Source organism: Anastrepha ludens, chromosome 6 (assembly GCF_028408465.1).
Source record: "Anastrepha ludens isolate Willacy chromosome 6, idAnaLude1.1, whole genome shotgun sequence".
Taxonomy (NCBI): Eukaryota; Metazoa; Arthropoda; class Insecta; order Diptera; family Tephritidae; genus Anastrepha; species Anastrepha ludens.
Genome location: NC_071502.1, coordinates 53965946 through 53991433, shown reverse-complemented (window position 1 = coordinate 53991433; position 25488 = coordinate 53965946). Strand labels below are relative to the sequence as shown.

The window sequence follows — 25488 nt, the reverse complement described above, 5'->3', positions numbered from 1 at the left end:
CACTATGCTTCTAGAACTATGAATCCATCTTTCATAACTTCACCGCATTGATATCCCTGCATAGTACCTTTAATGAGGAGTATCCTTTCAGTACTGTTACTGCTGATCACTGACCAAATCACTACCGAGTTTAGATGATTCACACGTTGTATGATACAATACATTCACTGCTAAATCTTTTATGCAGTCTCCGGCATACAACGGCAAATGAATAATTCTGCAATACGATTTTCATGCAAGATAAAAGATCTTACGAACTAAGCGATTTCGGATGCTTATGTAATGCAGGCATCAGGATTATTACGCAAATTGAACGTTTTCACAAAACCTCTAAATTCACTAGAGAGGTCATACATATATAAAATAAAAACGCCTAACAGTGCTGAAGAAAGATTACTGAAATATGGCAGGATCTGCGAGTGTGTGTGTTTTCACTTACTTTTACTGTCACTCTTCCGCTTGCTGTTGAATGCATTAAAGCACTTCAATTTTTGCATAAGCAGCCGCTTATGTTTGCCCATTCTTGAAATTTTTATAGTTTTTCTCCACACTTTTCAGTTGAATTTATGACGATTTATGAGGTATGTATGCACTTAAAATCTTTCACAATATGTAAATTTTAAATATAGCTGATATTGAATTTGTAAACAAGCACTTTTTACATGAAGATGTTTGCATGGAAGGATGAAACAATGTACTAAAGCTGTTTTCATGTGTTATACGACATTTTTTATCAAACCAAAATTATTATATTTCAAGTGGTAGTAAATCACAATCTGGCAAGTCGTTTCAAATCCAAAGTGCGACTGTTGTGGCATCGGTGAAAAATTTGCGGCGAATGTGCCAGTCAAGTGTGCAATTGTTTTGTAAGCATTAAACCAAAACAAAAGGAAATTATACAACAACAAAAAAAACTAATTATAAAACACCTGCAAAATATGGCAATGCCAACGCACTTCAAAATAATAAAATACATATTAAAAGGTAGTAAAAAACTAAGACTTTACTATTTCCCTGTATGCATTGAAAGAAAGCAAAGATTGGTCGTGAAATATTTTATATGCAAGTCACATATGACACTCGTTTGGCATTCGAACATTTGAGTCATTTGGATGCCTATGTGTGCGTTGGTATATGGATGTGTGCAAATATTTGTGATTTACTGGCAACCAGCTGGCAGCCGGAAGGTGATGTTGGTGATGAAATGGTCTTATGAACTAGTTTTTGGTGCAAACAATTTTCATATTATATAAGAAACATATGGACAAGGGTTGTTCAAGAAAGAATGATTTTATATTTTTATTAAATTAATTTTTGTTTTATTTTTTTTTTCATTAAAGTGTATTTTATACTGTAACAAAAATCACATAAATCTAAATTTCAAACTTTGTGCAAGTGAATGTTTAACATTTTTCCAATTTCCATCAAAATTTCACACTTTTTATTCAAAATTTAAAAAAAAAATGGGGTATGCAGTTTTACAGCCTATGAAATTTTAGTATAAGAAATTGTCAGTTTGGAGTGGCTCATAGTTCGCGCTGATTTTTGATAAATTGTTTTCATTGGCGGTATTAAACATTCTCACCATATAACGGATGCACCACAGTTTGTTTTTGAAGGAGAAAATGCGCCACATCGTCAGGGTAGAAAATTTTCAAAAATCAAGGAGATTTAAGAGCCACTTCAAACTTGCACTTTATTATACATATTTGATATTAATGGGCTGTGCAACTGATGATTCTGATTAATAAAAATTTGATGGAAATTTTCCGAAGTTTTATAAGTCTTAGACAAAGCTTGAAACTTGAATTAGTATGTTATTTGATATAGGATGAACTGTGTTTTTATAAAAAAAAAATATTTAAAATTACGAAAGGAACAATTAGATGGTCAAAACTTGTCGAGATGTGGTGGTTTTATAATTTTGTTCCATCAAAGAAATTTTGCAATCATATACAATACATTTATTTGTAAAATATAGAATTAAATAAACTAATAATAAAATGAAACACGATAGACGTACTAACAAGGCATTGTTTAACGGAAGGCGTGCAAATAGACTGGATGACTTTTGTCAAAACTGTCAAGATAAATTATATTTAAGAAGAGTAAACCGTGGAACACCTCCTGTGTACATACAATGCTCTATACGGAAAAGGCTTTCCAAGATCGGATTCGCCTTTCTTGACAGCATTGAAGAGGTATCACAAATAGGGTTGCCGAACAAAATTGATTAAGTTCACTGGTTGGTTCAGGAAAGACTCAATAATATAAAGGGTGAGCTCCAGTGGTATCACAACGGGACTATTTAGGCCTAAGTGTGTCGGATGACATTCATTTAACCTAACCTAACCATATAATAAAATGCACTTTTACGTCAAGCTTTTTTTCTTTTTCTCGAACCCCTTCTTATATACATATCCTTTTATGTGTATCCTTGACCAAATCACTTGCGAAAATCTCGAGTTCTTTCAAGTGTTTTTGTACATTTTTGGGAATAGAAAAAATTCGCAGAGGACCAAATTTTGTGAATACGGTTGTTAAGGCATTGATTACTTGATTGATTTGATTTGAGGTTTGCACTTCGACCTCATTGTCTTCTGTGCCCACTACTCATCACAGTACCTCAACCAGACCCAGTTCCTTATTAAACTTAAAATAGAGCTGGGTTGCCTTTCTTCTGGCTGCAATTGACCGAGATGTCTCAACCTTCTTCGCGCTATAGCGCGACATTCAAAGGACAGCCTATGAGAATGCCCGTAAGCATTCTCAGTTTATCCTTAGGGAGGGTTATGAGTTTTCTAAACTTCTTTTGGTTGTGGTCCTCCCAGTAAGGGTTTCGCCAAGCGCAGCCTTAGCGCTTTATTCCTTCACCCTCAAGCTTCTCTTTGATGATGTGTTGCCCCATAGCAAGGAAGAACTCGGATCCTATTAATAACGAGGCCGTAGCCGTTCGTGCCAATATGTTATGTTATACCCCAGTACCCTGGGACCTAAATTAGACGGATACGATTGTCCGTTCCTAACAGATTCAGTTTTTCGATACACTCAAGGACCAGTGAGGACTTAATCCTCACAGGAGGACAGAGCATTGAGTGGAAGGAAGGAAGGACTCGGATTCTATTAATAACGAGGCCGCATTCGTTCTTGCCAATGTGTTATATTATACCCCAGTGCCCTGGGGCCTTAATTAGGCGGATATGATTGTCCGTTCCTAACAGATTCAGTTTTGCGATGCACTCAAGGACCAGTGAGGACTTAATCTCACAGGAGAACAGAGCATTGAGTGCCACCTGACTGTGGCTCGGAATGGCAATTCACTCATTCCGGAAATTCCTGTCTAAATTGGTCTCTGCACATAGACAGATGGCACACACTTCCGCTTGGAAGGTTCTTGGAAAACTACCCGCTAAAACGCTTCGTTCCAACGCCTATGCCTTATGGTGTCTTCAAGCAAACTAAGGCTAAAACATCGAGGCTGAGGCATGAATGCGGTATTCTTTTTGGCCACAAAATACGGACTTTCAGATTAATTTTTCCGATAGCAAAAAGTTACCAAGCGCACCAAAACCCGTCAAACTTGTATTATGTCTGCCAAAAACAACGCTTGGGGCACAATACAAAGAGAGTGTAGGTTATGAGGTCGATTTGTTTAGAGATTGCAGGCAAACGAATATCCACTTTATTATTTCTATCCCAGTTAGGCTATCAAAAATGCAAACCAAGTTAAATTCCTGTGGCATTAATAAAAAATCCTTCAACTGGGGATCCAAAATCTTGTCCATGTAACATAAAAGCCAATAAATCTGTAAAGAGTAACAAACTGGGACGTTTTTTAGTTTCAGCAGGATGTCACACCGTGCCATCAGAGCCTCGAAGCTACAGTTGAAATCCGTTTGATTTATTTCGGAACATTATTTTAAATAATTGACTTCAGGCATATGACAATCTTCTATAAAAAGAGGAACGTAAGGCCGCAGCTCCTTTATAAGTAGGGGACAATTGGCCAAAATATGGCAATACACTGTAGTAGTCAAAAACTACTGTATCAAGGAACGTGATTTTGAACTTCTTAACCATGCCCGACATTAAAAAATCCAAGAAGCTGGAAAATATTTTAAAGCGGGCATAATTTCTAGATTTTCTGCGGAGTCAAACGAAGATCTTCTGGGATCCTTACACCAGGATCTTTAACTCTCTTGTCCATTGAACGTTTGCGTAGACTTCGGTTACCTGGAATACAAGTTATAGTTGTCTTGCACTTCGAACGGGTCTAGCGGAAATGTATTCGAATTGCCTTCAGCCGCTTCGTTTTGCAGACCCTATTCCGTCCTACACAGCTTGTTGTATGTTTATAGATTAAAATGTTTCTAATTGAAAAGATACAAGTAGGTATACATAGTACATTCCTTCACGTTTGCTTAAGACTTGATTACAGTTGGTTTTACGTTCCCAGAACTACTGTATAGGAATATTCGGCCAAGGATTGTCCATGTATGGAGATTGTTTATTAGGAATGTTTAAGTTGTTACAACAACACCAACACAAACAACAACCACAATAACAACAAAAGTAACATCATTTCTTCATCTATTTCAAACCGAATTTCTACTTTAAAGTTTTCACCAGATATTAAACGTCAACGGTATGACATTACAATCAAAAGAGAAATCGCTTTTCTAACTAAATGCGGATTAATATCTGATTGAGGGTTTGATGCGACATTCAGAAAGAAATTGAGTTTTTAGTTTTACTGCGTTTTTTTGTTTTTAAATAAACGTGCACTTGAACTACCCGGTATATATTGTACGTTAGTGTTGGTACTATTGTTATTGCTTTCAACTTATGTAGCCAACGATAAGCACAACTGGGAAAAAGCAGGGTTACTGCCACCCAGCTGATGCTGCACCCTAACATATTATTCAACAAGCAGACAAACAAAATCGATAACGAGACAAACACTTACACACACAACTATAAATATACAAAACTATCATTTCCAATACAATACTACCAGACGGCTGCAATATTTACTGCCAGTGAACTATGCAGCACGCTAAATATTCTCCTACTTGAACTGTACTAATGAGATTATCATTCACACTAATAAATTGATAAAATATTAAAAAAAAACGTAAATAGAGAAGGCAGAAAGATAATTTTTGACACAAAATCTACACTTACTTGAATGAATTACACAAATATGTATGTATGTGCGTATGTGCGTATATTTTGCGTTCTATCACCGTCACTGACTACTGCGAAATATTTATGTATGCTTGTACTCGTATGTAGTTGGTATTTATTGAATAAGGAACTTCCGTTTTCATTTAATTTTCTTGCACTCACTCATTTAATTGGCACAAAATATTTCATTATTTTCATTTCATTTACATTCTATTAAATAACAAAATAAAGCATCCTTTAATAAAAATGTATGAAAATATGCAGATGTCACAGCCGCAAAGTTCACTTTGTATATGGCATTCGAGCGTTCAGCCTCAGTAGTGCAAATAAAATTTTCACAATTATCACTCATTCTCTCTCTGTTATTGGTGCGTGCGAGCGCTCTCTTGTCGTCATTCACTCTCTTCCTCCAGAGTACACCTAGAATAGAATGCAGCGGCATTGAAAAGTTGTTGTCAAATGCAATCAACTACAGAATGGCATGAATGGGTGTGATTGGGTATGTGTGTGTGAAAACATTTGTGTTTACTTTTGTTACTAACAAGCTATGTAAACATAGACATCTATGTTATTAACTTTACTGTTAAAGGCAGAATTGTAATAGATTCAAGTGAATGCTGTTTTCAGGAACTGTTAAGTTGTTTAATACTAACACATACATACAATACATGTGTACACATGTGTGCATGCAATATATTTCGATGCAGGATCACAGTAGGAAAAAAATGTACTAATTTCAAATACACAGCTAGTAATGTGGTACAGAGATTTGAAAACCTCAATTTAAAAAAAGTAAGTATGTAGATATATGAAATAAACAGAGGATAACATATTTTTCAGTGAATTTACATAAGTATGTATATACAAATTTTCAAATTCGGTGTTTGGTGAATCCGAGTGCAAAAATATATGGGGAAATGACAAGAGTATGTGGAGAGTATGAGGAACATGCCTTACTTAGGCATCTTTTCACAATGAGATGAAAGCATAAAATTTCGAGACCGAGAACTTCATAGTTAATGTTGCACCCAATAATAATAGGTTTAGAAGGTTTGACTACGAACTATGGTGAAAAAGAGAGTTGTGAGAGGAAATTAAGCTGCCACGCGACGGGGGATTTGAGAGCCAATCAGTTCACATGTATTCACAGACTGATTTTTTTCGTATATCACTAACACAATCTTATGTTTTTCGTAAACAACCCGCTTCGTGACCCCAGTTCCGTCAGCCTATCAGCTAATTCTGTAAAATTCGCTGAGAGCCGGATAACGGTTTCTTATGGGCCACACCTTTTCAATTATTTTCACCATGGGCTGCACCCACTGTTTTTAAAAAACCTCCCCTTTTAAGATGGGTCCACATATGGTGAACAGATTTTAGAGGGCTGACCAATATCCGACCGTTAACTGGTTCTCTGCGAATTTGACGGAATCACCTTATAGGCTGACGAAACTGGGGATGTATTTACAAACAACTGAGATTGCGATAATGTTATGCCATAATAATCCACACTGTTTTCGCTAATGTTGCTTCGTTGCCGTCTGAACAACGACTGATTGGACGAGTGTGTGAATACGTGTGAAACGCGCGGGAAGAAATCGGGTGCCGAGGGTCGGGTGACGTTGTTTTTCACCATAGCTGGTAAATCGGTTATCTTTGGTTTACAATAGTGGATTGCTTTCTGGAGTCAAGCGCCGGGATCAAAGGCCAAGAGGCAGAGTCAGAATGTACATAACTTGCCTTAAGCACTTCCTAGTAAGTAGTATTGAGGGATGAGGAAATTGGGAAAAGCCTATATAAAGGGTTTTTCAGTAAGAGCGCTTCAACTTTTGAACTTTTTTGAATAAAACGCAAACGCTTTGACTTTTTTAACTAATTTTTTTTTTATTATCGAGTTTGAACATATACATTTAAGTATGAAATTCGATTTCTTTTGCATGACCACCGCATGCACGTTTTACGAAGTCCAATCGTTGAACCCAATTTTCGACCACTCTTTTGCATAAATCGGCCGAAATTTCAGCAATTTCGCGTTCAATATTGGCTCTGAGCTCACAAATCGTCGCCGGCTTGTTACTGTAGACCAATGACTTCACATAACCCCAAAACGGGACGGCTTGTTAAATGGACCGTAAAATGGCCGTAATGCTCTTAAAGTAGCAGCAACAGAACGATTATTTTCATAAAAAATTTGCACGATTTGCAATCGTTGCTCAAGTGTGTAGCGTTCCATGATGAAATGTATACTAATGAAGTTTACAAATGACAAGCGAAAAATACAAAATATTGCGTCGTTCGCCCTCCCTATCGGAAAAAAGTTGAAGCGCACCTATTGAACAACCCTATATATAATTGGCGCTTACGCCCTTTTCAGCTATCTGACCGAGCTTCTCCTCCTATTTGTGGTGTGCGCCTTGTTTTTGTTCCGCAAATGGTGGAACCTACAGTCTTAAGTCGACTCAGAACGGCAAATGTTTTTTATGAGGAGCCATTGGCCATTGTCTACTGAGGTGCGACCGCTATTACTTTTTCTATCAATTCGTATTTCATGCCGGATTTACTGAGGTTATCGGTGAATAATTCGGAGTAATGCTTGCTTAGTCCGATTGTTCCTTGTTCCAGTAATAGATTTTTTTAATGACAGAAAAATTTGGAAAACTGATTTAGTTTTGCCACCTATCACTGACCCTTATTATTTATGACTATTATTTTTGGGCTATTTTAGGTGTAGTCGCAAATTTAACTTCTTCCCGCGAACTTTGGTGAATAAAATCGTACCGAATGGTTCGTAAACCTTTAGTCCGAGAAACTCTTTCATTTAGTGTTAGTAAATTTGTATAGCGCATAATTGCCAGGAGTCCACTCATCACCACCACAACATCTTAACTAAGCTTAACAAAGCGAATCGGGATACTTCGGACTATGATAATTTACATAGGGACCTACTTAAGGATGCATACACGTACACACCCACATAAATACCTAATTATGTTGCAGTATTCTTGTTGATGTTGAAGTATCCATGTGAATGATGATGCATCCTTGAATGAATCATAACTAAACCGGCTCTCCACACTCCAAGGTACTATATGTAGTATGTATGGCAACGGCAGACAGCTGAAAACATAAGCGGCCACATTCAAGAATGAGTTTCAAAACCAGTGAGTACAGGTAGGCACAGAATATGCGAATAAATTCAAAAGGCTTAAGAAAGCATGACTCATTTGCATTTTTACAAGCATTTAAACATACATACATGCATACACACATATATTTTAGGTTTGCAAGTAAGCTTATTCCTAAGCGCTAACCATGTACCACCCACTCATATTTGTATGAATTCACCACATAAAAACGCATACACCGCGCCCGCTCATACTCGTGTGCTACATAGTGCTTTGCCCTTTTCAGTGACGCCACTCAGTCTATACAAGCGCTCTACAAAAAATGAAAAGAAGTATAAAAGTCTGACAGAAGAAATGTGCCATTGCAACTAAATGCACACGAAAAGAATCTAGATGTAGTACTTAGCAAGAACGACAAAGGAGTATGCACAAATATACGTAAACACAATGCAGAGATATACATTTGTGAATATGGACCGGCAAGAACGAGTTTCATTTGATTTGAGCTCATATCAGTTAAATGGTTTTTTATGTTTCTGGAACTGCTCTGGCGGCTAACAAATAAAATGCAACTGCTGCTGCTAACTGGGGCAAAGCAAAAACAAATATTCTATTGTGATAAAAGGGGAGCCGCAATAGCTGCGGTTGCACACATTTTCCATGGCTGCCAATAAAAAGAAACGCAAAAGCAAAGAATCTTTTACTCCAACTTCAGCGCTTTTTATCGCCAGTAGTGACCTTTTGTTCTCTATTCTTCATAAAAAAAGCCAATATTTAGATAGAAAAGTACTTACATATGTACATATGTACGTGCAAATGTAAATAAAAAAGGTAAAAGTTTTGCCCACTCGCATGGTGATATCAGTTCTACTATATTTTTTTATATCGCAATGATAAATTCTTCAATATCTCACTCTTTGAAGTGGCCACCTACAAACCTTTTAACTAATTAATTTACCAGGCGTATTGATGGAGTTGAGTGCCATTTGCGGGCTGCACCTGCTAATGAAAATTATACAAATATGTTTTTCTCATATTTGGCAGGTTATTTTTGCATGCCATCATCAGTCATAAATTATCTAAGTATGAGATAAAAATTGTATGTATATATAGAAAAGCGTTTATACAGGGTGGGCCATCTAGGGGCAGAACTTTGAGCCATCCTTAGTTTATGGTAATATATTAACCGGTTGGGTAGCTTTTCACAGGATTCGCATCGAATACTGAAAATCGAAAATTAAATTAGTTTGGCGAAAAAGAAATCCATTATTTTTTCGGTAAATGGCTGTATCTTGTAAAGTATTAATCAAACCAGATCGTTGTAATGGTGACCTTTCACATAAAAAAATTCGTTAGCTGTTTTTTGTTTGCTCCATTTAATTGTGAGTTACAGGGTGTTAGCAATGGAAGTCAACAAAGAGAAAATTCGTTACTGTTTTACAGTTTTTCTTTGATAAAGGCGAAAATGCAAGCCAGGCCGCTGAAATTATGAATGCGGCTTATGGTGCCAATACTGTAAAAGCTACATACGAGAATTGTTCCAAAAATAAAGTGAATTTTCAAATTTCGCGGACTACGTACATTCGATATTCAATTATTAGCTTTTTTATGTTGCTAAACTCGTCTCGAAGATATTTCACATTACTTTTTTGTGAGAGACATAACTAAGGCAGGTGTTTTGCGTGTTCGGCGATTTTCTGCTATCGACTCTAGGCTCTTCTGGACTCATCCATTGAGACGATTGGGCTTTGGTTTCGATGTCATAACCATATACCGATGATTCGTCACCAGTCTGGATCATCGTTGACGTCATACAACAATTCTTGAGCGATGCTCATGCGACGTTGTTTTTGGTCAAAATTTAACAATTTTACTACTGTGTTTTCGACGATTTTTCCAATCCCCGAAACATGCCAAATAGTCCATTTTCGGTATAGCTATCAGCATCTTCTTCGATTCAGCTTTTATCTCCTCAATCCACTCGAAACGCGTTTCCCGGACTGATCTCTTGAGTTTTGGGAATAGCCAGAAGTCACACGGAGCCAAATCAGGCGAATACGGTGGTTGCGGAACAATATGCGTGGACATTTTGGCGAAATGGTCACGAAGAACGAGTGCAGTGTGAGACGGTTCATTATCGTGATGCAAAAACCAAGAGTTGTCGGCCCATAATTCTGGTCTTTTTAGACGAGCTGCTTCACGTAAACGACGCATAATGCTCAAATAATATTCCTTATTAACAGTTTGGCCAGGTGGAAGGAATTCATAGTGCACCACACGACTTTGACGTGCTCTTTTCGGTCTGGCCTCTCCTTTAGCACGATATTCGCTTGATTGCTCGGTTGTTTCAGGGTCGTAAGCATACATTCAAGTCTCATCACCCGTAATGATGCATTTGAGCTTGTCCTGATAGTCTAAAAGGATTGTTTCACACACATCAACGCGACGACTTTTTTCCAAGAAATTGAGAGTTTTCGGTACCAAACGAGATTTGACTTTTCGAAGGCCCAAATGGTCTTTCAAAATGGTTTTCACAGATCCTTCTGATATTCCGATCATATCAGTAAGGTCTTTAACAGTCAACCGACGATTTTTGAGCACTAACTCCTTCACTTTATTGACGTGTTGGTCATCTGTTGACGTCGATGGTCGTCCGGAGCGCTCCAAGTCATTAATAAGTTCTCGACCCTCTTTGAAGTCTTTGTACCACTTATAAACATTTTTCTGAGACATGGTCGAATCACCAAATGCCTTCTGCAATATGTTAAACGTTTCCGCAGCCGAAATTTCATTCCGCAAACAAAATTTGATGGCACTTCTCTGCTCAATCAAATCAGACATTGTAAAAATCGAAAAACGCACTCTTGGTCGTTTGGTAAACACAAGTGTAAATATATTACTGATAATGACATTCACATGAAAGTTGGCCCAGATGTTATTAACAGTGCTGCCAACTCATGAAAAAAATAACTAGAGCGAAATTTTAATCCCGCGAAGTTTGACAAATAAATTCACCTTACTTTTTGCCCACAGTAGTAGAACGAACTTTGCTGCCACACGCTTTATGCCCAAAATTTCCGGAATGATTGCATGGCATGAGCCAACCGATGTGCCGATATTATCCTCAACAACTTCTCTAATTGTGATTCGACGATTCTCCATAAGAATTTTCTTCACTTTCTCAACATTTTCATCGGTTGTTGATGTGCTGGGGCGTCCAGAGCGAGCGTCGTCATTCGCATCTTCTCGATCTTCTGTGAAAAGCTGGTACCACTTGCGAACATTTTTTTTGACTCAGAGTGCTCTCTCCGTATGCCACTGTCAACATTTTAAGTGTTTTTGAGCACTTAATTCCATTTTTTACACAAAATTTGATGCAATTTCTTTGATCTATGTTTTTTTTTTTGATAGCAGAAAATCGCCGAATACACAATTTTTGTCTTATTTATGTCTCTCATAAACAAATAGACAAATAGAACTGGAGACAAATTTTACAGCAATCCAGGACCCGGAGCGGGTGGTTTAGCTAACAATGATGATGACGAATTTCTAACTCTTGTAAGTCCAAATTGCTTGAAGAAGGCACAGATATCGATTTCCTCATTGATATTCCAGGAAACCAAACAAATATTCCATTCAGTGCACCATTCATACATTTTATCTTGCATTATTAAAAACTCTAGCTCTCCGTTTTTTGTGGCTATTTTCTACTTAGCATAATTTCTTCAAAATGCCATTGCCTATTTTCCTCCTATTCATATTTGTATTGTTCCCTCTAAGCATTTATTTCATGCTCTAGTTAATTAAAATACATTTTTTTTCACTTCTTAAATTAATTCCAGCATCAAAAGTTATAATCAAAATAATGTAGCATCAAAAACCAGTTCATTTCGTCTGACATTTATAGGCCAAAAAAACATTTACGAAATGAAGTGAGCATAAATTTGCTGCATTACTTCCCATCCTTTATTGTTGCGTTGCTGCTGTAAAACTATATTTGTAATTTTCCCATCTTTTTCGCTTTCCACTTGCAGAACAGCCATTTTTCATCACATTTAGCTCGTAAAGTAGGCATTAGCTGCCAAAATTTTCCGCCTGCCAGTATTTTTGGCGTCTCAGTTGGCTTTGTTTACCCAAAGATTGCGTGTTCGATGTGCATTTCCGCAATAGTGCTTAAGTATCTCAGCATGAGGTGGAGTATCTGCGAAACAACTGAGCAACTTACAACATTGGCAAGCATATTTTTAGCAGCAGCAGCAGCAGCAGCAATTGCATGTTTTTGCTTCTCCTCGCTGTTCGATGCCCTGACTTGATTCTTTTCTTTTCTTTGGTTGTTCGTCGGCAGGTGTAAAAGTACCGCGCATGTATGAGTGTAGTTGTGGTACTAAATATGTTAAGATGCGAAATCTACACAATTATTGCAATGTTTTCGTTTGGATGTGGAGAAGTATTCTGGAAAGTGAAGTCAAAATCAAAGTAGTATTTGGCAAATTGCGTGTACTTAGATTTCATTGAAATTAAATTTCAGCATTGCACGAAACTACATAAATATAAAGACTCGTAAAGTGCATTTGACCTACAATTGGAATAATCCATGTATGAGTGTACATTTGTAATTATTGCTTCAAATATTTGCACCCGAATTTCGTTTTTGTATGAAGGCAGTGCGAATAATATATGCGCATACGTATTTTGCGGATTTGCAGGTGCCAGAAAATTCATAACTTGTTGATTGATATGGCAAAGGCTGAAATAACTGGGGCTATATTGTTGTTGTTGTACCATCGGCCATCATCATCTTCATATTTCCTTTAACGGTAGGCTCAGGAAACATGTTTCGACAGGTTGAGTCCAAGGGGAAAAGGGTGTTACGTGAGTGGGTTTAAGAGGGCATGCGAATAGGTTGTTAGTATCGTGCGTGGTATCTTCAGGTGTCAACAATGTGTTGAGCACGGTTGGGCCGATTATGGGTAGATAGGAGTCCACTCTGCTATAATATTCTGAACGTAACTGGATCAAAATGACGTGCGTCTCACGAAGTAGCTGAAACTATTCGTATGCAATTGGTGGTGGTTGAACTCCGATGACGGCATTCGGAGGTCAAAAGATTAGAAAGGTGATAAAAGACTGCTGTTGAACATCGTTGAATGCCTATCTGTAAACTGTCTGGTCCAGTAGGTGTAGTTATGTTTGAACCTGGATCTCGACTATACATTTGAAGATATTTCGTTTGACTCTCCTTAGAGGTGGCTCAGCCTCCAACAAGTGCCTGCAGGGGGTGTTCCTGTGGTAGAAACCAAGCAGGAATTGCTTGCTGAGCATCTTTCTATGATATTTAACCAGAATGCTCTTCTGATCGATTTTTTCTATTTCAGTTTTTACTTCAGGTTTAATAAATGACTGCAGATAACATTGAGATATTGGGAAATAAATTGCGATCAACTTTTAGAGCTCTAAAACACTACCAATACTAACAATTGAAGATTCAGTAAGTTTACCCCAATTTTTCTCACGAGCTTACATGTAGGTAGGTAGATGAAATGGCTGAAGTGTCAGTCTATCACTCCTCAAGCCGCACTAAAGCGCCGTTTTGATACTATTATGAGACTTCCAACAGGCAAATATCTATAGCCAGCCAGAGTTGTTGATGTAATGGAGAAGACTGATAAGATTTAAGTTGGCTAACTGCCCTAGGTTGTCGAAGAAAGGAGCAACCAGTGATCTTAATCGTCTAGCTGCCAAACCCGAACATTTACAGAGAAAGTGCTCAACAGTCTCCTTCTCTGAAAGGTCTGCACAGCTTCTGCACATTAGGTTAAATGGTAACCTTAGCATTTCCGCGTGAGTGCTGTTTGTTCAGTGACCGGTAGACACAGCTAAAAGTTGGGAAATTGAAAGGCGAGGAGTTCAACGGACTTTCAGAGTCCTCTGTAAGTTGGGTTTTCGAAATAACACATGAAAAAATAGAGCTTCGTCTTTTCTGCGCTTTCCTGAGAAATAATTTGTGCAGTTCGCTTTTAACAACTGTCAGCGGGATGCTGATATCCGGTAGGAGGTCTCTGAGGCCAATTCAGTCCACTTCCTGGCAAGCTCATCAGCAATTTCATTTCCCTCTAGGTTCCTATGCCCAGGATCCCAGATTAGAGAAATGTTATCCGCAAACTCAAGAGATTTGATCTCCTCCTTACAGGTGTTTACTAGTTTCGTTCTGTCCATGGCGTTGATCGCGGCTTGGATATCGGAGAAAATGTTAATATCTTCCTCTTTCCCGCGTTCACTAAGCATTTTGCATGCCTGCTGGTTCGCAAAGACTTCTGCTTGAAAAATACTAGCAGTATTCGGCAGTTTAAGGGAGATAGATAAATTGGCCGTTTCATCTTGGAATCGTCAGTGAAGACAGAGGGGCAAGTTTCAGTGGAAATAAAGTAAAAGCTTACATGTAAGTGACTTAAGAAAGCTGTAGCGCAAGATTTTCTTTACGCTTTGTAGCCTGACACTAAAACATAAAATCGTGAAGAAAGAGTTCCGGGTGAACAAAATATTCAAAATTTTTAGCTTGGAGATAAGCAAGAAAATGTTTCTAGAATTTGAAAATATTGTTAGCATAATTGTTAAGTCTAAGAATGGTAGAAAGCTAAATTTTCAAGAATAATTCCAAGAATTAAAATTTTTTTGATTTATGATTTTTTGGTTAATTTTTGCATTCAATACAAATTTTTTAATGTGTTTCATATTTAAGGGCAAGGCGCAGCGGCTTAGCTACCAGAGGAGTTAAGTATAGCAATCACCGGGGCCCCGAAAAGTTAAGGCGAATTCATATGAGGTAGCAATAGCAGTATAAACAAAATCTACGTGCATTTCGTTTTTGCTATATGGTGGTATGAATACCAAAACCAGCTGACTATTTCTGTGCTGAATTTTGAAAGCTTGAAAAGCCAAGCACCGTCAACCAAAACCAAAAAAAAAATTATCAAAAATCAAAAGTATTTTGTAGTCACTTGAAACTTTGACTTTGTTATACTAAAATTCCTTGGGCTGTATGATTGCATAACCAGAAAAATTCTACAAATTCTGGTTTAAAAGTTGAAAGTTTTGAAGACATTCTCAATAAATTTCGAAAATATTTGCACAAAGTTTAAAATTTGCGTTATATGGTTTTTGTTGTAATGTGAACTATATTTGTTAGAAAAAAAAGTAATGGGATGTTTATAATTTTGTAAAAGGATGTATATGGGAAGTAATCGTAGGAGTACGATTTAATAGTGGAGGGTGGGCAAATATGCGTTCGTCTTGTTTGAGAGCTTTTTAAAGAACAAATGTATTTATTCAACATTTTGTTTGTGTATTTGTTTTGCTTCGTTTATTGTTGTTGGCTTTCTACATCCTCCATACAAAATATAAACTACATTAAAAAATCTTTTGAAAATGTTTTATTTCGATTTAAAGTCCAGCGTTGCAATGCTTTGTACATTTGGATGTAAATAACTTAAGTTATTGCGTCAACTTTGCTAGTTTGTTTCGTACTGCAGTGGGAAAATTAGTTTCAAAGCGATTCACTTTTGTATTAGACTTAGCAAATATGTACTTTACCAAAACGCACCAAATTCTTAAAACTGCTTGCGGTGATGATTGTTTATCCCGCTTGTGAGTGGTACAAGCGATTTAGGCGAATAGGGCAAATGACGACTTAGTAGCATTAAATGCCCGACCAGTTTGCCCGTAGAAGGAGTTATCTCGATAAAAATGCATGATTTCATTAAAAACCCTACTAATAAATTATCTCTGAGAATCATTGAATTGGAATTGCGGTTTTTTCAGGTAACTATCACACTTATCACATTTTGTCCGAGTCTTTATGGCTTCCTAAGCTCAATTAAATAATTGAGGCACGCAAGTTGACGCATCGTTTAAGAGCTCTGAGTGAATTTCGGCAGAAAAGGAATAGTATTTGCCTCCGTCTACATACGTGCATACATCTACATATGCATGCATTTTCATTACTCTTCTTGGAATTTTCAGATGTGTTGTTAGTTCACCTTTCGGTTTTGATACCTGGCATTGACCAAACAAGTGGCGAATAATGCGAATAACTCCGATATTTACTTTCAGATTTCTTTTCATTTATGCATATCTTACGTTTTTTCGGTTTCTATATACAGGGTGAACGATATGAAGTGTTACCTATTCAAAACCCCATAACTTTTTTGTGTGAAATTAGTTTTTATTGATTTCAAAGACAAATTTGTTCAAAAACTATTACAATTTTAACATATATTCACTTCAGCTCGATATGACCATCTTTTGCCTTGACTATAGCCTTCAAATGGTCAAAAAATTCTCGTATAATCGCTTTCTTCAGCGCATCCATACTGGCATATATTTTAGTCCTCACTTTGCTCTCCAAAATGGACCAGAAGGAATAGCCCATCGGATTTGCGTCTGGCGAATTCGAAAGCCATTGTGTAGACGAAATGAAGTGTGGAACATAATTTTTTAACCATTCTTGGTTTACACGAGATTTATGAGACGGTGCCGAGTCCTGTTGGAACGTCCATGGTCTACGACCGAAATGTTTTCGTGTCCACGGCTCAAAATCAGCTTCTAAAACATTTTCCCGATAATAAGTCGCATTCACTTTGACACCAGGCTCGATAAAAGCGATTGGAGAGCGTACATCATTTTTTTTCATCAGAAAACACAATTTTAGGAAATCCGCCACGTTCGTGCAAGCGCGACCACTTTTGTTTTGTTGCGTTGAATGTTGTCTTGCGATATTTTCAGTTCTTTGGCCATTTTTCTTCCACTTCGACGTGGATTTCGTTCAAGTCGAGCCTTCACTTTCTGAACCATTTCTGGCGTTGTTGCGGTTTTTTTTGGTTCACCTCCATAGTGTTTTGCAATGCTACCAGTATCATTGTAACATTTTATAGTGCGATACACAAACATTTTATTCACTTTGAGGTGGCTGAGCTCACGAACAATGGCTGGTTGTGATTTTCCAGCCTAATATAACGCAATCACCCTATTACGTTTGAATTCCATCACAGAAAACAAAAGATTCAACAAAACTGAGACGCAAATGCTTTTGATGGCTTATAAACAATATATTGAACTATCATTAGAAAAATTTTGACGTTGATGTCACGAGCTGTTTTACAGATACAAGCAGTGTGAAGTTGGTAACACTTCATATCGTTCACCCTGTAGAATATATATTTTTCTATATATTATTTACATATAAATATATTTATTTACATAAATTTATCTTCTTATATTTATTTGTATTTATTCCATTATTCAACCAATTTTTCAAAAGTTATTATGAACTTAAACAGGGTAAAATGTTCACCCTTTCTTTCCAAAGACATACCATTAAAAATTAAGATTGCTAAAAAATTTAAGGAGCTAAAGTTGGTTTTGCAGATGAGGTCATGCCAACTTGGTTTTATATGAATACGTTGAGGATGTGAGGGTGTTGGAAAATTTTCGAACATGTTTTCGTGCACTACTCGACCCGGGTAGCGGCAGGCTAATCACCTACCCTGCCAGAAAGTAAAATAGATTAACGAAACCAACGCACGACTGAATCTTGTCGAGGTCCTATGCTCCCGAGTGGAGTGAACAAGAAAAAACAAAACTCGACCAGATCAACGACCTCTACGAGATTACTGAAATTTTTGTTTGGTTTTGCAACCCTGTGTTACGAGATCTACATATTTTTTTCATATCGGACCCATACCACAAAAAAAAGGGAATTTTGTATATATTTATCTTTCATAAACTAGTGCTGTCGCCGTCGTCGAGTTGCAACGACCCACAATTCCTCCGCCGAATGCTTCTCTTGAACACTCCAATTGCGACTTTATCGAATATTCTTATTATACAAACTGTTGCACCTTAGACTGGGCAGGTTTGATGAGAGGCTAATAAAAACAGATTTTTGTTTGCTGAGATAGCACATTACTGCCCAATTTCCGTATGCGCGCCACCAAAATTATCTCATAACCACCTTTTTGCTTTGGGGGGTATACATTTGACGAACAATGGTCAAAAGCACACCATTCGGCCTAAAAACTTTTCAACTATTACTAAATTGCTATTTTAATCATTTTAAGTAGGCAATTTTATATTTCTTCTGTGCTTGAATGTGAATTACAAACTCAAATTCATAAATCTCCATATCTCTACTCATTTGTAAACATGTCACCCAGCTGTAGCTTTGCTTTTTCAGCACAGTTGCTGAGATGGCTCAAGGTCGTTTAGTTGATTATTGCGGACACAAATGCTTTGAAAGCAATACACTTCAAAGGCAGCCGAAGAGATGAAAGAAGGAGATAGAAAAATTATAAAGAGAAAAATACAGAAATTATTACAAAGTATGTATGTAGGTATGAATGTATGTGGCGAAAAAGCCTGGCAGGCAACAAACCGAAACGGAAACATTTGGAAAGCTATTGTAAAATGCTAACGCAGACGCCCACAATAACAAGTGGCAAGGGGAGAAACGCTGTTATGCTTGCGCGTAAATCCAGGGCAGCAGGGGTCGAGCGGGCGAGAGAAAGGCTAAGACGACAAATGAAGCACAAAAGGAGGTAGTGAAAGAAGAGAGAAGAAGTGATGAAAATTGCACGTGAAAGGCAAAACAAATGCAATGTACTAAAACGAGTGCATTCGTGGGTACATAACTACATACATATAAACAGACATAGCTGCCCTGCAAGAGCGCCCATTGAAGTGCAACTGCGGCGCTGTCAACATAAGTACATCCACACACACATAAACACAAACAAACATACACTCAAGCATATGAGACGATTTATGAAACAACAAAAACTGCGCTTTGCTACACACACACGTACACACAATTAGATAAACGAAAAAACGTAGCTTCCTAGAAAATACGCGAATACACTGGCGAGCATAATTCAATGCGTGACGATTTTTGTTTTTTAATATTTTTAATGTTTTTCGAGTTAAAGTTTCTTGTTATTAAGAAAACTATACACATTTCATGCTTTAACTAAAGCCATATAAATCAAACCTTAAGCTTTTGACAAAATTTAGAAAAATTCTATGAATTTTGGATTTTAGAAACTGAATTTTCAGAAAATTTCTCAGTTTGTAAGCTCATCATTTTAGTAAAACAAATGCAAGTTTTACGTTTATATTTTTGCTAATGGCTCTATCGGGTTCTTCATATAACAAAAGTATTTATAATAACTGACGTTTATTTAAAAAATTGTTTTTTTTTTTTTTTGCAATCAGTCTTTTACATTTTCTTTCATTGTCTACTCAAAAAGTGGCTACAAATTCGTCCCTTTCCCTCTACACTTGTGCTTACATAATTAAGCCTCTTTATCTTTTTACAATTTTTAGTAATCATCACACATTTTTCTGGAAAATTTTTATAAAAATATATAATTCGTTCCATAACAAAAACCGCAGAGTTTTTTCCATAACATCCAAAGACTTTCGAACATGCCAAAAAAATTTTCAACGTCCACGAAAAAAATGGTCAAACATCCACTCGAGGGACTTCATTTAAAAATTATACTTAAATTTAATGCACTATAAAACTATATACCTATAGCTTTTCTAAAAATTTCGATGCATTAGTTCAAACTTTTGATACTTTTTTTCTCAAATTTGTAAATGTGTTGTACGATATTTGGAACTTTGCTTTATAAGATTACTGTTATAAAATGAACTTATATTTTATAAAAAAATTACGCAAAAAATGTAGCATGAAAAATATTACAAATATCGGAAAAACATCAAGTGACTTAATTATGTAATCACAAGTGTATTTATGTTTGTTGATGCATGTTTGTTAGAAGATTTGCATTTAGTACCGAAATATTCACGCAAGCAAAGAAAACAGAAAAATAAAACTGGAATAGAGGCCGTAACGTGTATACGCAGTTAGCAAAAGCACTAAAGCGTACAATGAATGAGCAAGTGAAGCGCGAAAGCGAACGTCTGATTTTTTAATTGCATTTCCAGCAAGCATACGCACTCATACGCCCTGTCGGCCCATACGACATCACCACCATCCATCTACATACATTCATATGTAAGTTCATGCACATGCACATCAAGCACATAAACCATGTCAACCAATAAAACAGAAAAAGTGGTCCAACGTATTTTATGGCATTTTCTTCTCTTCTTGATATTAGCTTAAAAAAGTTTTCATATACTCGTAGTTGTATATGGCAATATAACAGATGCACTATTTATATATATATGTACATATACACGTATAGTGAAAAAGATTTCGCCCTTAGCAAAAGTCAAACACCTTTCCTTGGTTCTTTTCTTGAAAACAAACCACTGCTAAATGTACTTAATTATAGTCACTAAAGGCCAATAACTCGCAGTGAATGGCTCGTCGCTGCTACTCTCTTCTGCACCCACAATAATCTGCTTTAATGCCACTGCATGCCCGAATGGCACTCCTTCGGGAAATTTATTCGTTACCCTTTAACGCTGCAGAAAGTTCTTCGTTTGCATAACTTCAAGTTTGCCACAGCCCTTGACAACTTTTCTTAAAGAACTAACAACAAAAAATCAATACCTAAAGCCACCCACAGTTTGTAGTGGCAGAATGTAGGGCCCTCCCATCAGCAGTCATTTAAGACGTTTCGTTGTCAATCGGTACGCGTTGACGTCATGTTGGTGGTCTCGTATGGCATACAAAAATTTATAAATGTGAAAAATGTAAAGAAAGCAACAGAAAAAGTATGTATCAGCATATTTGCTGACAGTGTAGCTTAAGCGCTTAACGAAGACAATTGTCTTCAAGCTGTTTCCGGTATCCTTTGAGCTTATTTTGCGCCCTCAGCTGTGGTTGGGCACAGGCCCAGTAGGGAATTCAAATGGTTAAGAGTTAATTGTTCAACTAAATAGCGGAAAATTTGCGAATTGCGGCAGATATTTCAGGAATTGAACGCTGATGGTGTTACGGTGCAACTAGTCTTAAAGCGTTCAATGCACAGCTAGTTTTATTGAAGGAAATTCTTTGAAATTGTGACTTCACTATATATTAATTAAGCGAGCTGTTTAGATATATTTAGAGCTATCGAAATGCAGCGTGTATCACACCGACAACACGAGTGACAAAGATACGTCTTAGAATCTAGTCCTCTCCAACCGCGCATGCAGTGTAGCTCTAGAATTTCTACTTTCAGACCGCTTAACGTGTGAAGAAAAGAAAAGTTCCTTTGAATTAAAAAAGAAAAAATTCAACTTTCAAAACAATTACCAGATGTATACCCATAAAACCAGATTTCTCACATAGATGACCAGCTACAATGTGGCGCAAAATTAATCACCCTATCGGAAGATTTACAATTTTTGCAAGTGGCGTCGTACGTTAACCATACCATGTTTGACACTTGCGAACTAGGCAGCTGCAGTATGCAAACATACAAAGAGTGGAGCGCGTAAAGGTGAAAAGTAGAGTAAAAAAGTTATTCAAAAACTAAATTTAATATTTAATTTCGCGGCACCTTGTATCTGTACTGTATTAACCACGTAGTTTTGTAATTTTGATCTTTGTGAATAACAGAAAGAGTGCTAGGGGTTTGTGCCTTCAAGCTACGATATGCGGGAAGAATTAAAAATTAAAAATAAATAATAGGCGCGTACACTTCTTTTATGTGTTTGGCTGACCTTCTCCTCCTATTTGTGGCGTGCGTTTTTTTATGTTGTTCCACAAATCGAGACCCCTACAGCTTTAAGACGACTCCGAACGTCAGATATTTTTATGAGAAGCTTTTTATGGCAGAAACACACTCGAAGGTTTGCCATTGCCTGCCGAGGGGCGACCGCTATTAGAAACAACTTTTTCTATAAATTTGCCGTTTCATGTACGGAGATTCGAACTTATGCAATCCCGAATGGCAGCCACGCACCAACTCATTTACTTTTCGAAATTCCAAAAAAAAACAGCATATTCATGTTCAGCCTGTGATATAAAAAAAACTCGAAGTTATTTGCTTTGATGAAAATACACAATCACAATAAGCAATGCGTACTAAGGCAACAGTAGTAGAGCATAACTAGGAGGCACTGCACTAAATGACCATTCACACGACTTAGCGCCATCTGATTGCCACTTGCTTTCATCAAGGCGGCGATTCCGTGCCGCAGCAGCACTTTGTTCTTATGCAAATGTGGAAAAATACCTCGAAGTGCGAAGTTACAAATTCGCTGAGCGATACCAAAATTCTCACAGAACTAAATGCCTTTGTCTCCATCTCTATTCTTTCCTATCTCTTTCACTGATTCTTTTCTCCTTTCCTCTTTGATTATCTACTCTCTTTTCAGAGCTCTAAATACTATGGGCTTTTTAGCCTGAATCTCTTGGTGCTCCTTGGTTCGACCTATTCAAATTTCAGTTTCAAATTTCGATACCAAAATGTGTAACTAGCATTGACCTTTGTTTTTAATAAACTTATCTCTATTCTATTTCTTAGCAATCAAACTACCATTTTAAATCGGACTTTTATTATTTCAATTATTTTATTATTTCTTAATTATCCGGTGAAGTCTACACAAGCCGAGAGTCTACCTACACTTCGCACAACTCACTTATATATGTTTATGTTTACGCACACTACAACTAATTTAATTTATATTTTATATTCAAAAAACCAAAGTCGTTTTTCCAAAGGAGTTTTTCGTGGATAGCAAATCAAGTTGAATTTCGTTACACTTTTTTTATACCCATACATATGCCTGGTACCGAGGTTCCTATTGTTGTTATGATTGTGACAGCATAAACATACAAAAAATGTACGTGGAATGCGTAGTGGCAGTCCTTGGCTGGATACAAATCCGAGACTCTACGGTAATGTAGAACCTACTGTTGTGGATACTGAGGTTTCTCTTCACATTTCATTGAAGGGATAGGATTGAATCTGATTTATTAATACTTCTCCGTGTTCTTATATTAATCTACAGTATATTTTCATTTCTACCAAAACCAGGAAATTCAGTTGACATTTTTCTTAGAATTGTATCCACTTATTCACATCTAGCCAAGGTAGCTTTTTCCGGACGGCCCGTTTTCTTTGGTCCCCCATATATGATAATTCGAAGTACCTTTTGCTACTTTTAAACTTTTAAAACTCGTCGCATATCATTTGATCCTCGGCACAAAGATGATAGATTACAAAGTGTGGCCAACCGAAGCAAAATAGTGAAAGTAACTTCGGCTTTCATGTCATCGAGGATGTGCAGCAGAATTCTGCTCTTTCATTTCACACATATTTTAAATACACTCGTCCAACTCTTCGTTGTTCCGGCGGCAACAAAGTAATGGCTGTGTTGATTTTTTTTGTATATCACTAGCTCAATCTCGGTTTTTTTCGTGAACAAACCGCTGCTATGACTCCGGTTACGTCAGACAATCAGCTGATTCTGTCAATTGCCCTGAGTGTCGATTAACAGTTTGAAGTTGGCCACACCTTCCGAATTCTTTTCACTATACTTCGGCGGTACTCATCGACAAGAAAACTGAACAATCGCTGCGGAGTTTTAAAGAATTGTGAAGGTGTGGCCAATAACATACCGTTATCCGGCTCTCAGTGGCGTAACTGGGGCCACGAAGCGGTTTGTTTACGAAAAAACTAAGGTTGATTGGACGAGTGTGTGGTAGGTAGGTAGGTAAGATGGCAAGAGTACCCCAGGCACACTACAAGTAGCACTTACGTGCCGTTTTGATACCATAATGTGGACCACTACCTGTGATAGGATATAGGGAGGAGATAATACCGTCTACAGCCATCCAGTGCTGTTGATATAGTGGAGGAGAGAAAAGGGATATAGGCTGGAGAATTTCTTCAAGTAATCCTCAAAGGGCCCGCTAAGGAATCTCAAGCGCCTAGCCGCCAGAGCCGGACATTTGTAGAGAAAGAGACTGTGGAGCACTTTCTCTGCAAATGTCTGGCTCTGGCGGCTAGGCGCTTGAGATTCCTTAGCGTGCCCTTTGAGGATTACTTGAAGAAATTCTCCAGCCTATATCCCTTTTCTCCCCACAGTCTCTTTCTCTGCAGGATCCCCACAGCTTCTGCAATAGGGGTTGTACGGAATTTCCAGCTTCTCCGCATGAGTACCGACCACCCAGTGACCAGTGAACACCGCAATGAGTTTGGAAATTGAATGGCGGGGGGTTCCCATCACCTTAAGCGTTCTATTTCTATCGTATTGAGCCGATAGTGTTTTCGAAATAGCACACGATGAAACAGACCTCCATCTGTCTTGCGCTTTTTTAGAAATAAATTGTGTAGTTTCCCTTTAACAACGGTCAAGGGGACAATGATGTCTGAGAAGGGGGTAGTTGAAACCGGTTCTGTCGACTCCTTCCTGGCAAGCTCATCGGCAATTTCATTTCCCCTCTATATTCCTGGGCTCAGGAACCCAGATAAGGGAAATGTTTCCTGGACTTCGAGACGTTTGAGTTCCTCCTTACAGAAGTTCACCAGAAGAGAGCTGCAATACGGCATGTGAAATTAACGTGCAGAATTCGGCTGCTGATTCCCCCGTGACGTGGCAGCCGAATTTCTCCTCACAATTTTCTTTTCCCCCATAGTTATTGGCCAAATCTTGTAAATATTTCATCATTCGTACCTATTGGTGGCCAAGGGAAATCTGAATTTTTGGAAATCAGTCGTTCGCCAAAAATTTCACGCAGCAGGTCCACAGTTTGACTAGCAGTAGACGCAGTTGCTCCATCTTATTGAAACAACAAATTATGATACTGCTCCGCCATTGGCCGCAAAAAGTTTTCAATCAATGTTCTGTAAGAAGCTTCTGAAATCGATTCCGGCGTTTCATCCTCATTTGCGAAGAAATATGGACCATATTCTATTCATATGGATAAATCTAATGACCATAACATCGCAGCAAACAGTACATTTTAATGGGTGCAACTGATGTTGGTATGTTGCCCTTGGATTTTCAGAGCCCCACAATCTACAGTTTTGTTTGTTGATCTAACCATTTAAATGGAAATGCACTTCATCCGACATCAAAACATTATTTAAAAAATCAATTTGTGTGGCTAATTGTGTAAGAATAGAAAAACTCGATAATTTTAACTCGTTGTGTTGTACTGTACGGCTCCATAATAAATTTCCAACAATTCAATTATAACCTACAAAAAGAGAAA

At 37.5% G+C, this 25488-nt stretch overlaps 1 protein-coding gene across 2 annotated transcripts in view; it reads right to left on the bottom strand.

The window, feature by feature from the left end:
- Positions 1 to 25488, bottom strand: part of LOC128867749 (guanine nucleotide exchange factor DBS-like) — a 117499-nt gene that overhangs the window by 91096 nt on the left and 915 nt on the right. Inside the window, exon 1 of one of the 2 annotated variants that reach the window (XM_054109217.1) lies at positions 5185 to 5316. The exons of the other annotated variant lie outside the window; for it this stretch is intronic. The gene's annotated coding sequence lies outside the window, so the exon portion shown is untranslated. Of the gene's footprint in view, positions 1 to 5184; positions 5317 to 25488 lie in introns of those variants that run through there. 2 annotated transcript variants of the gene reach the window in all.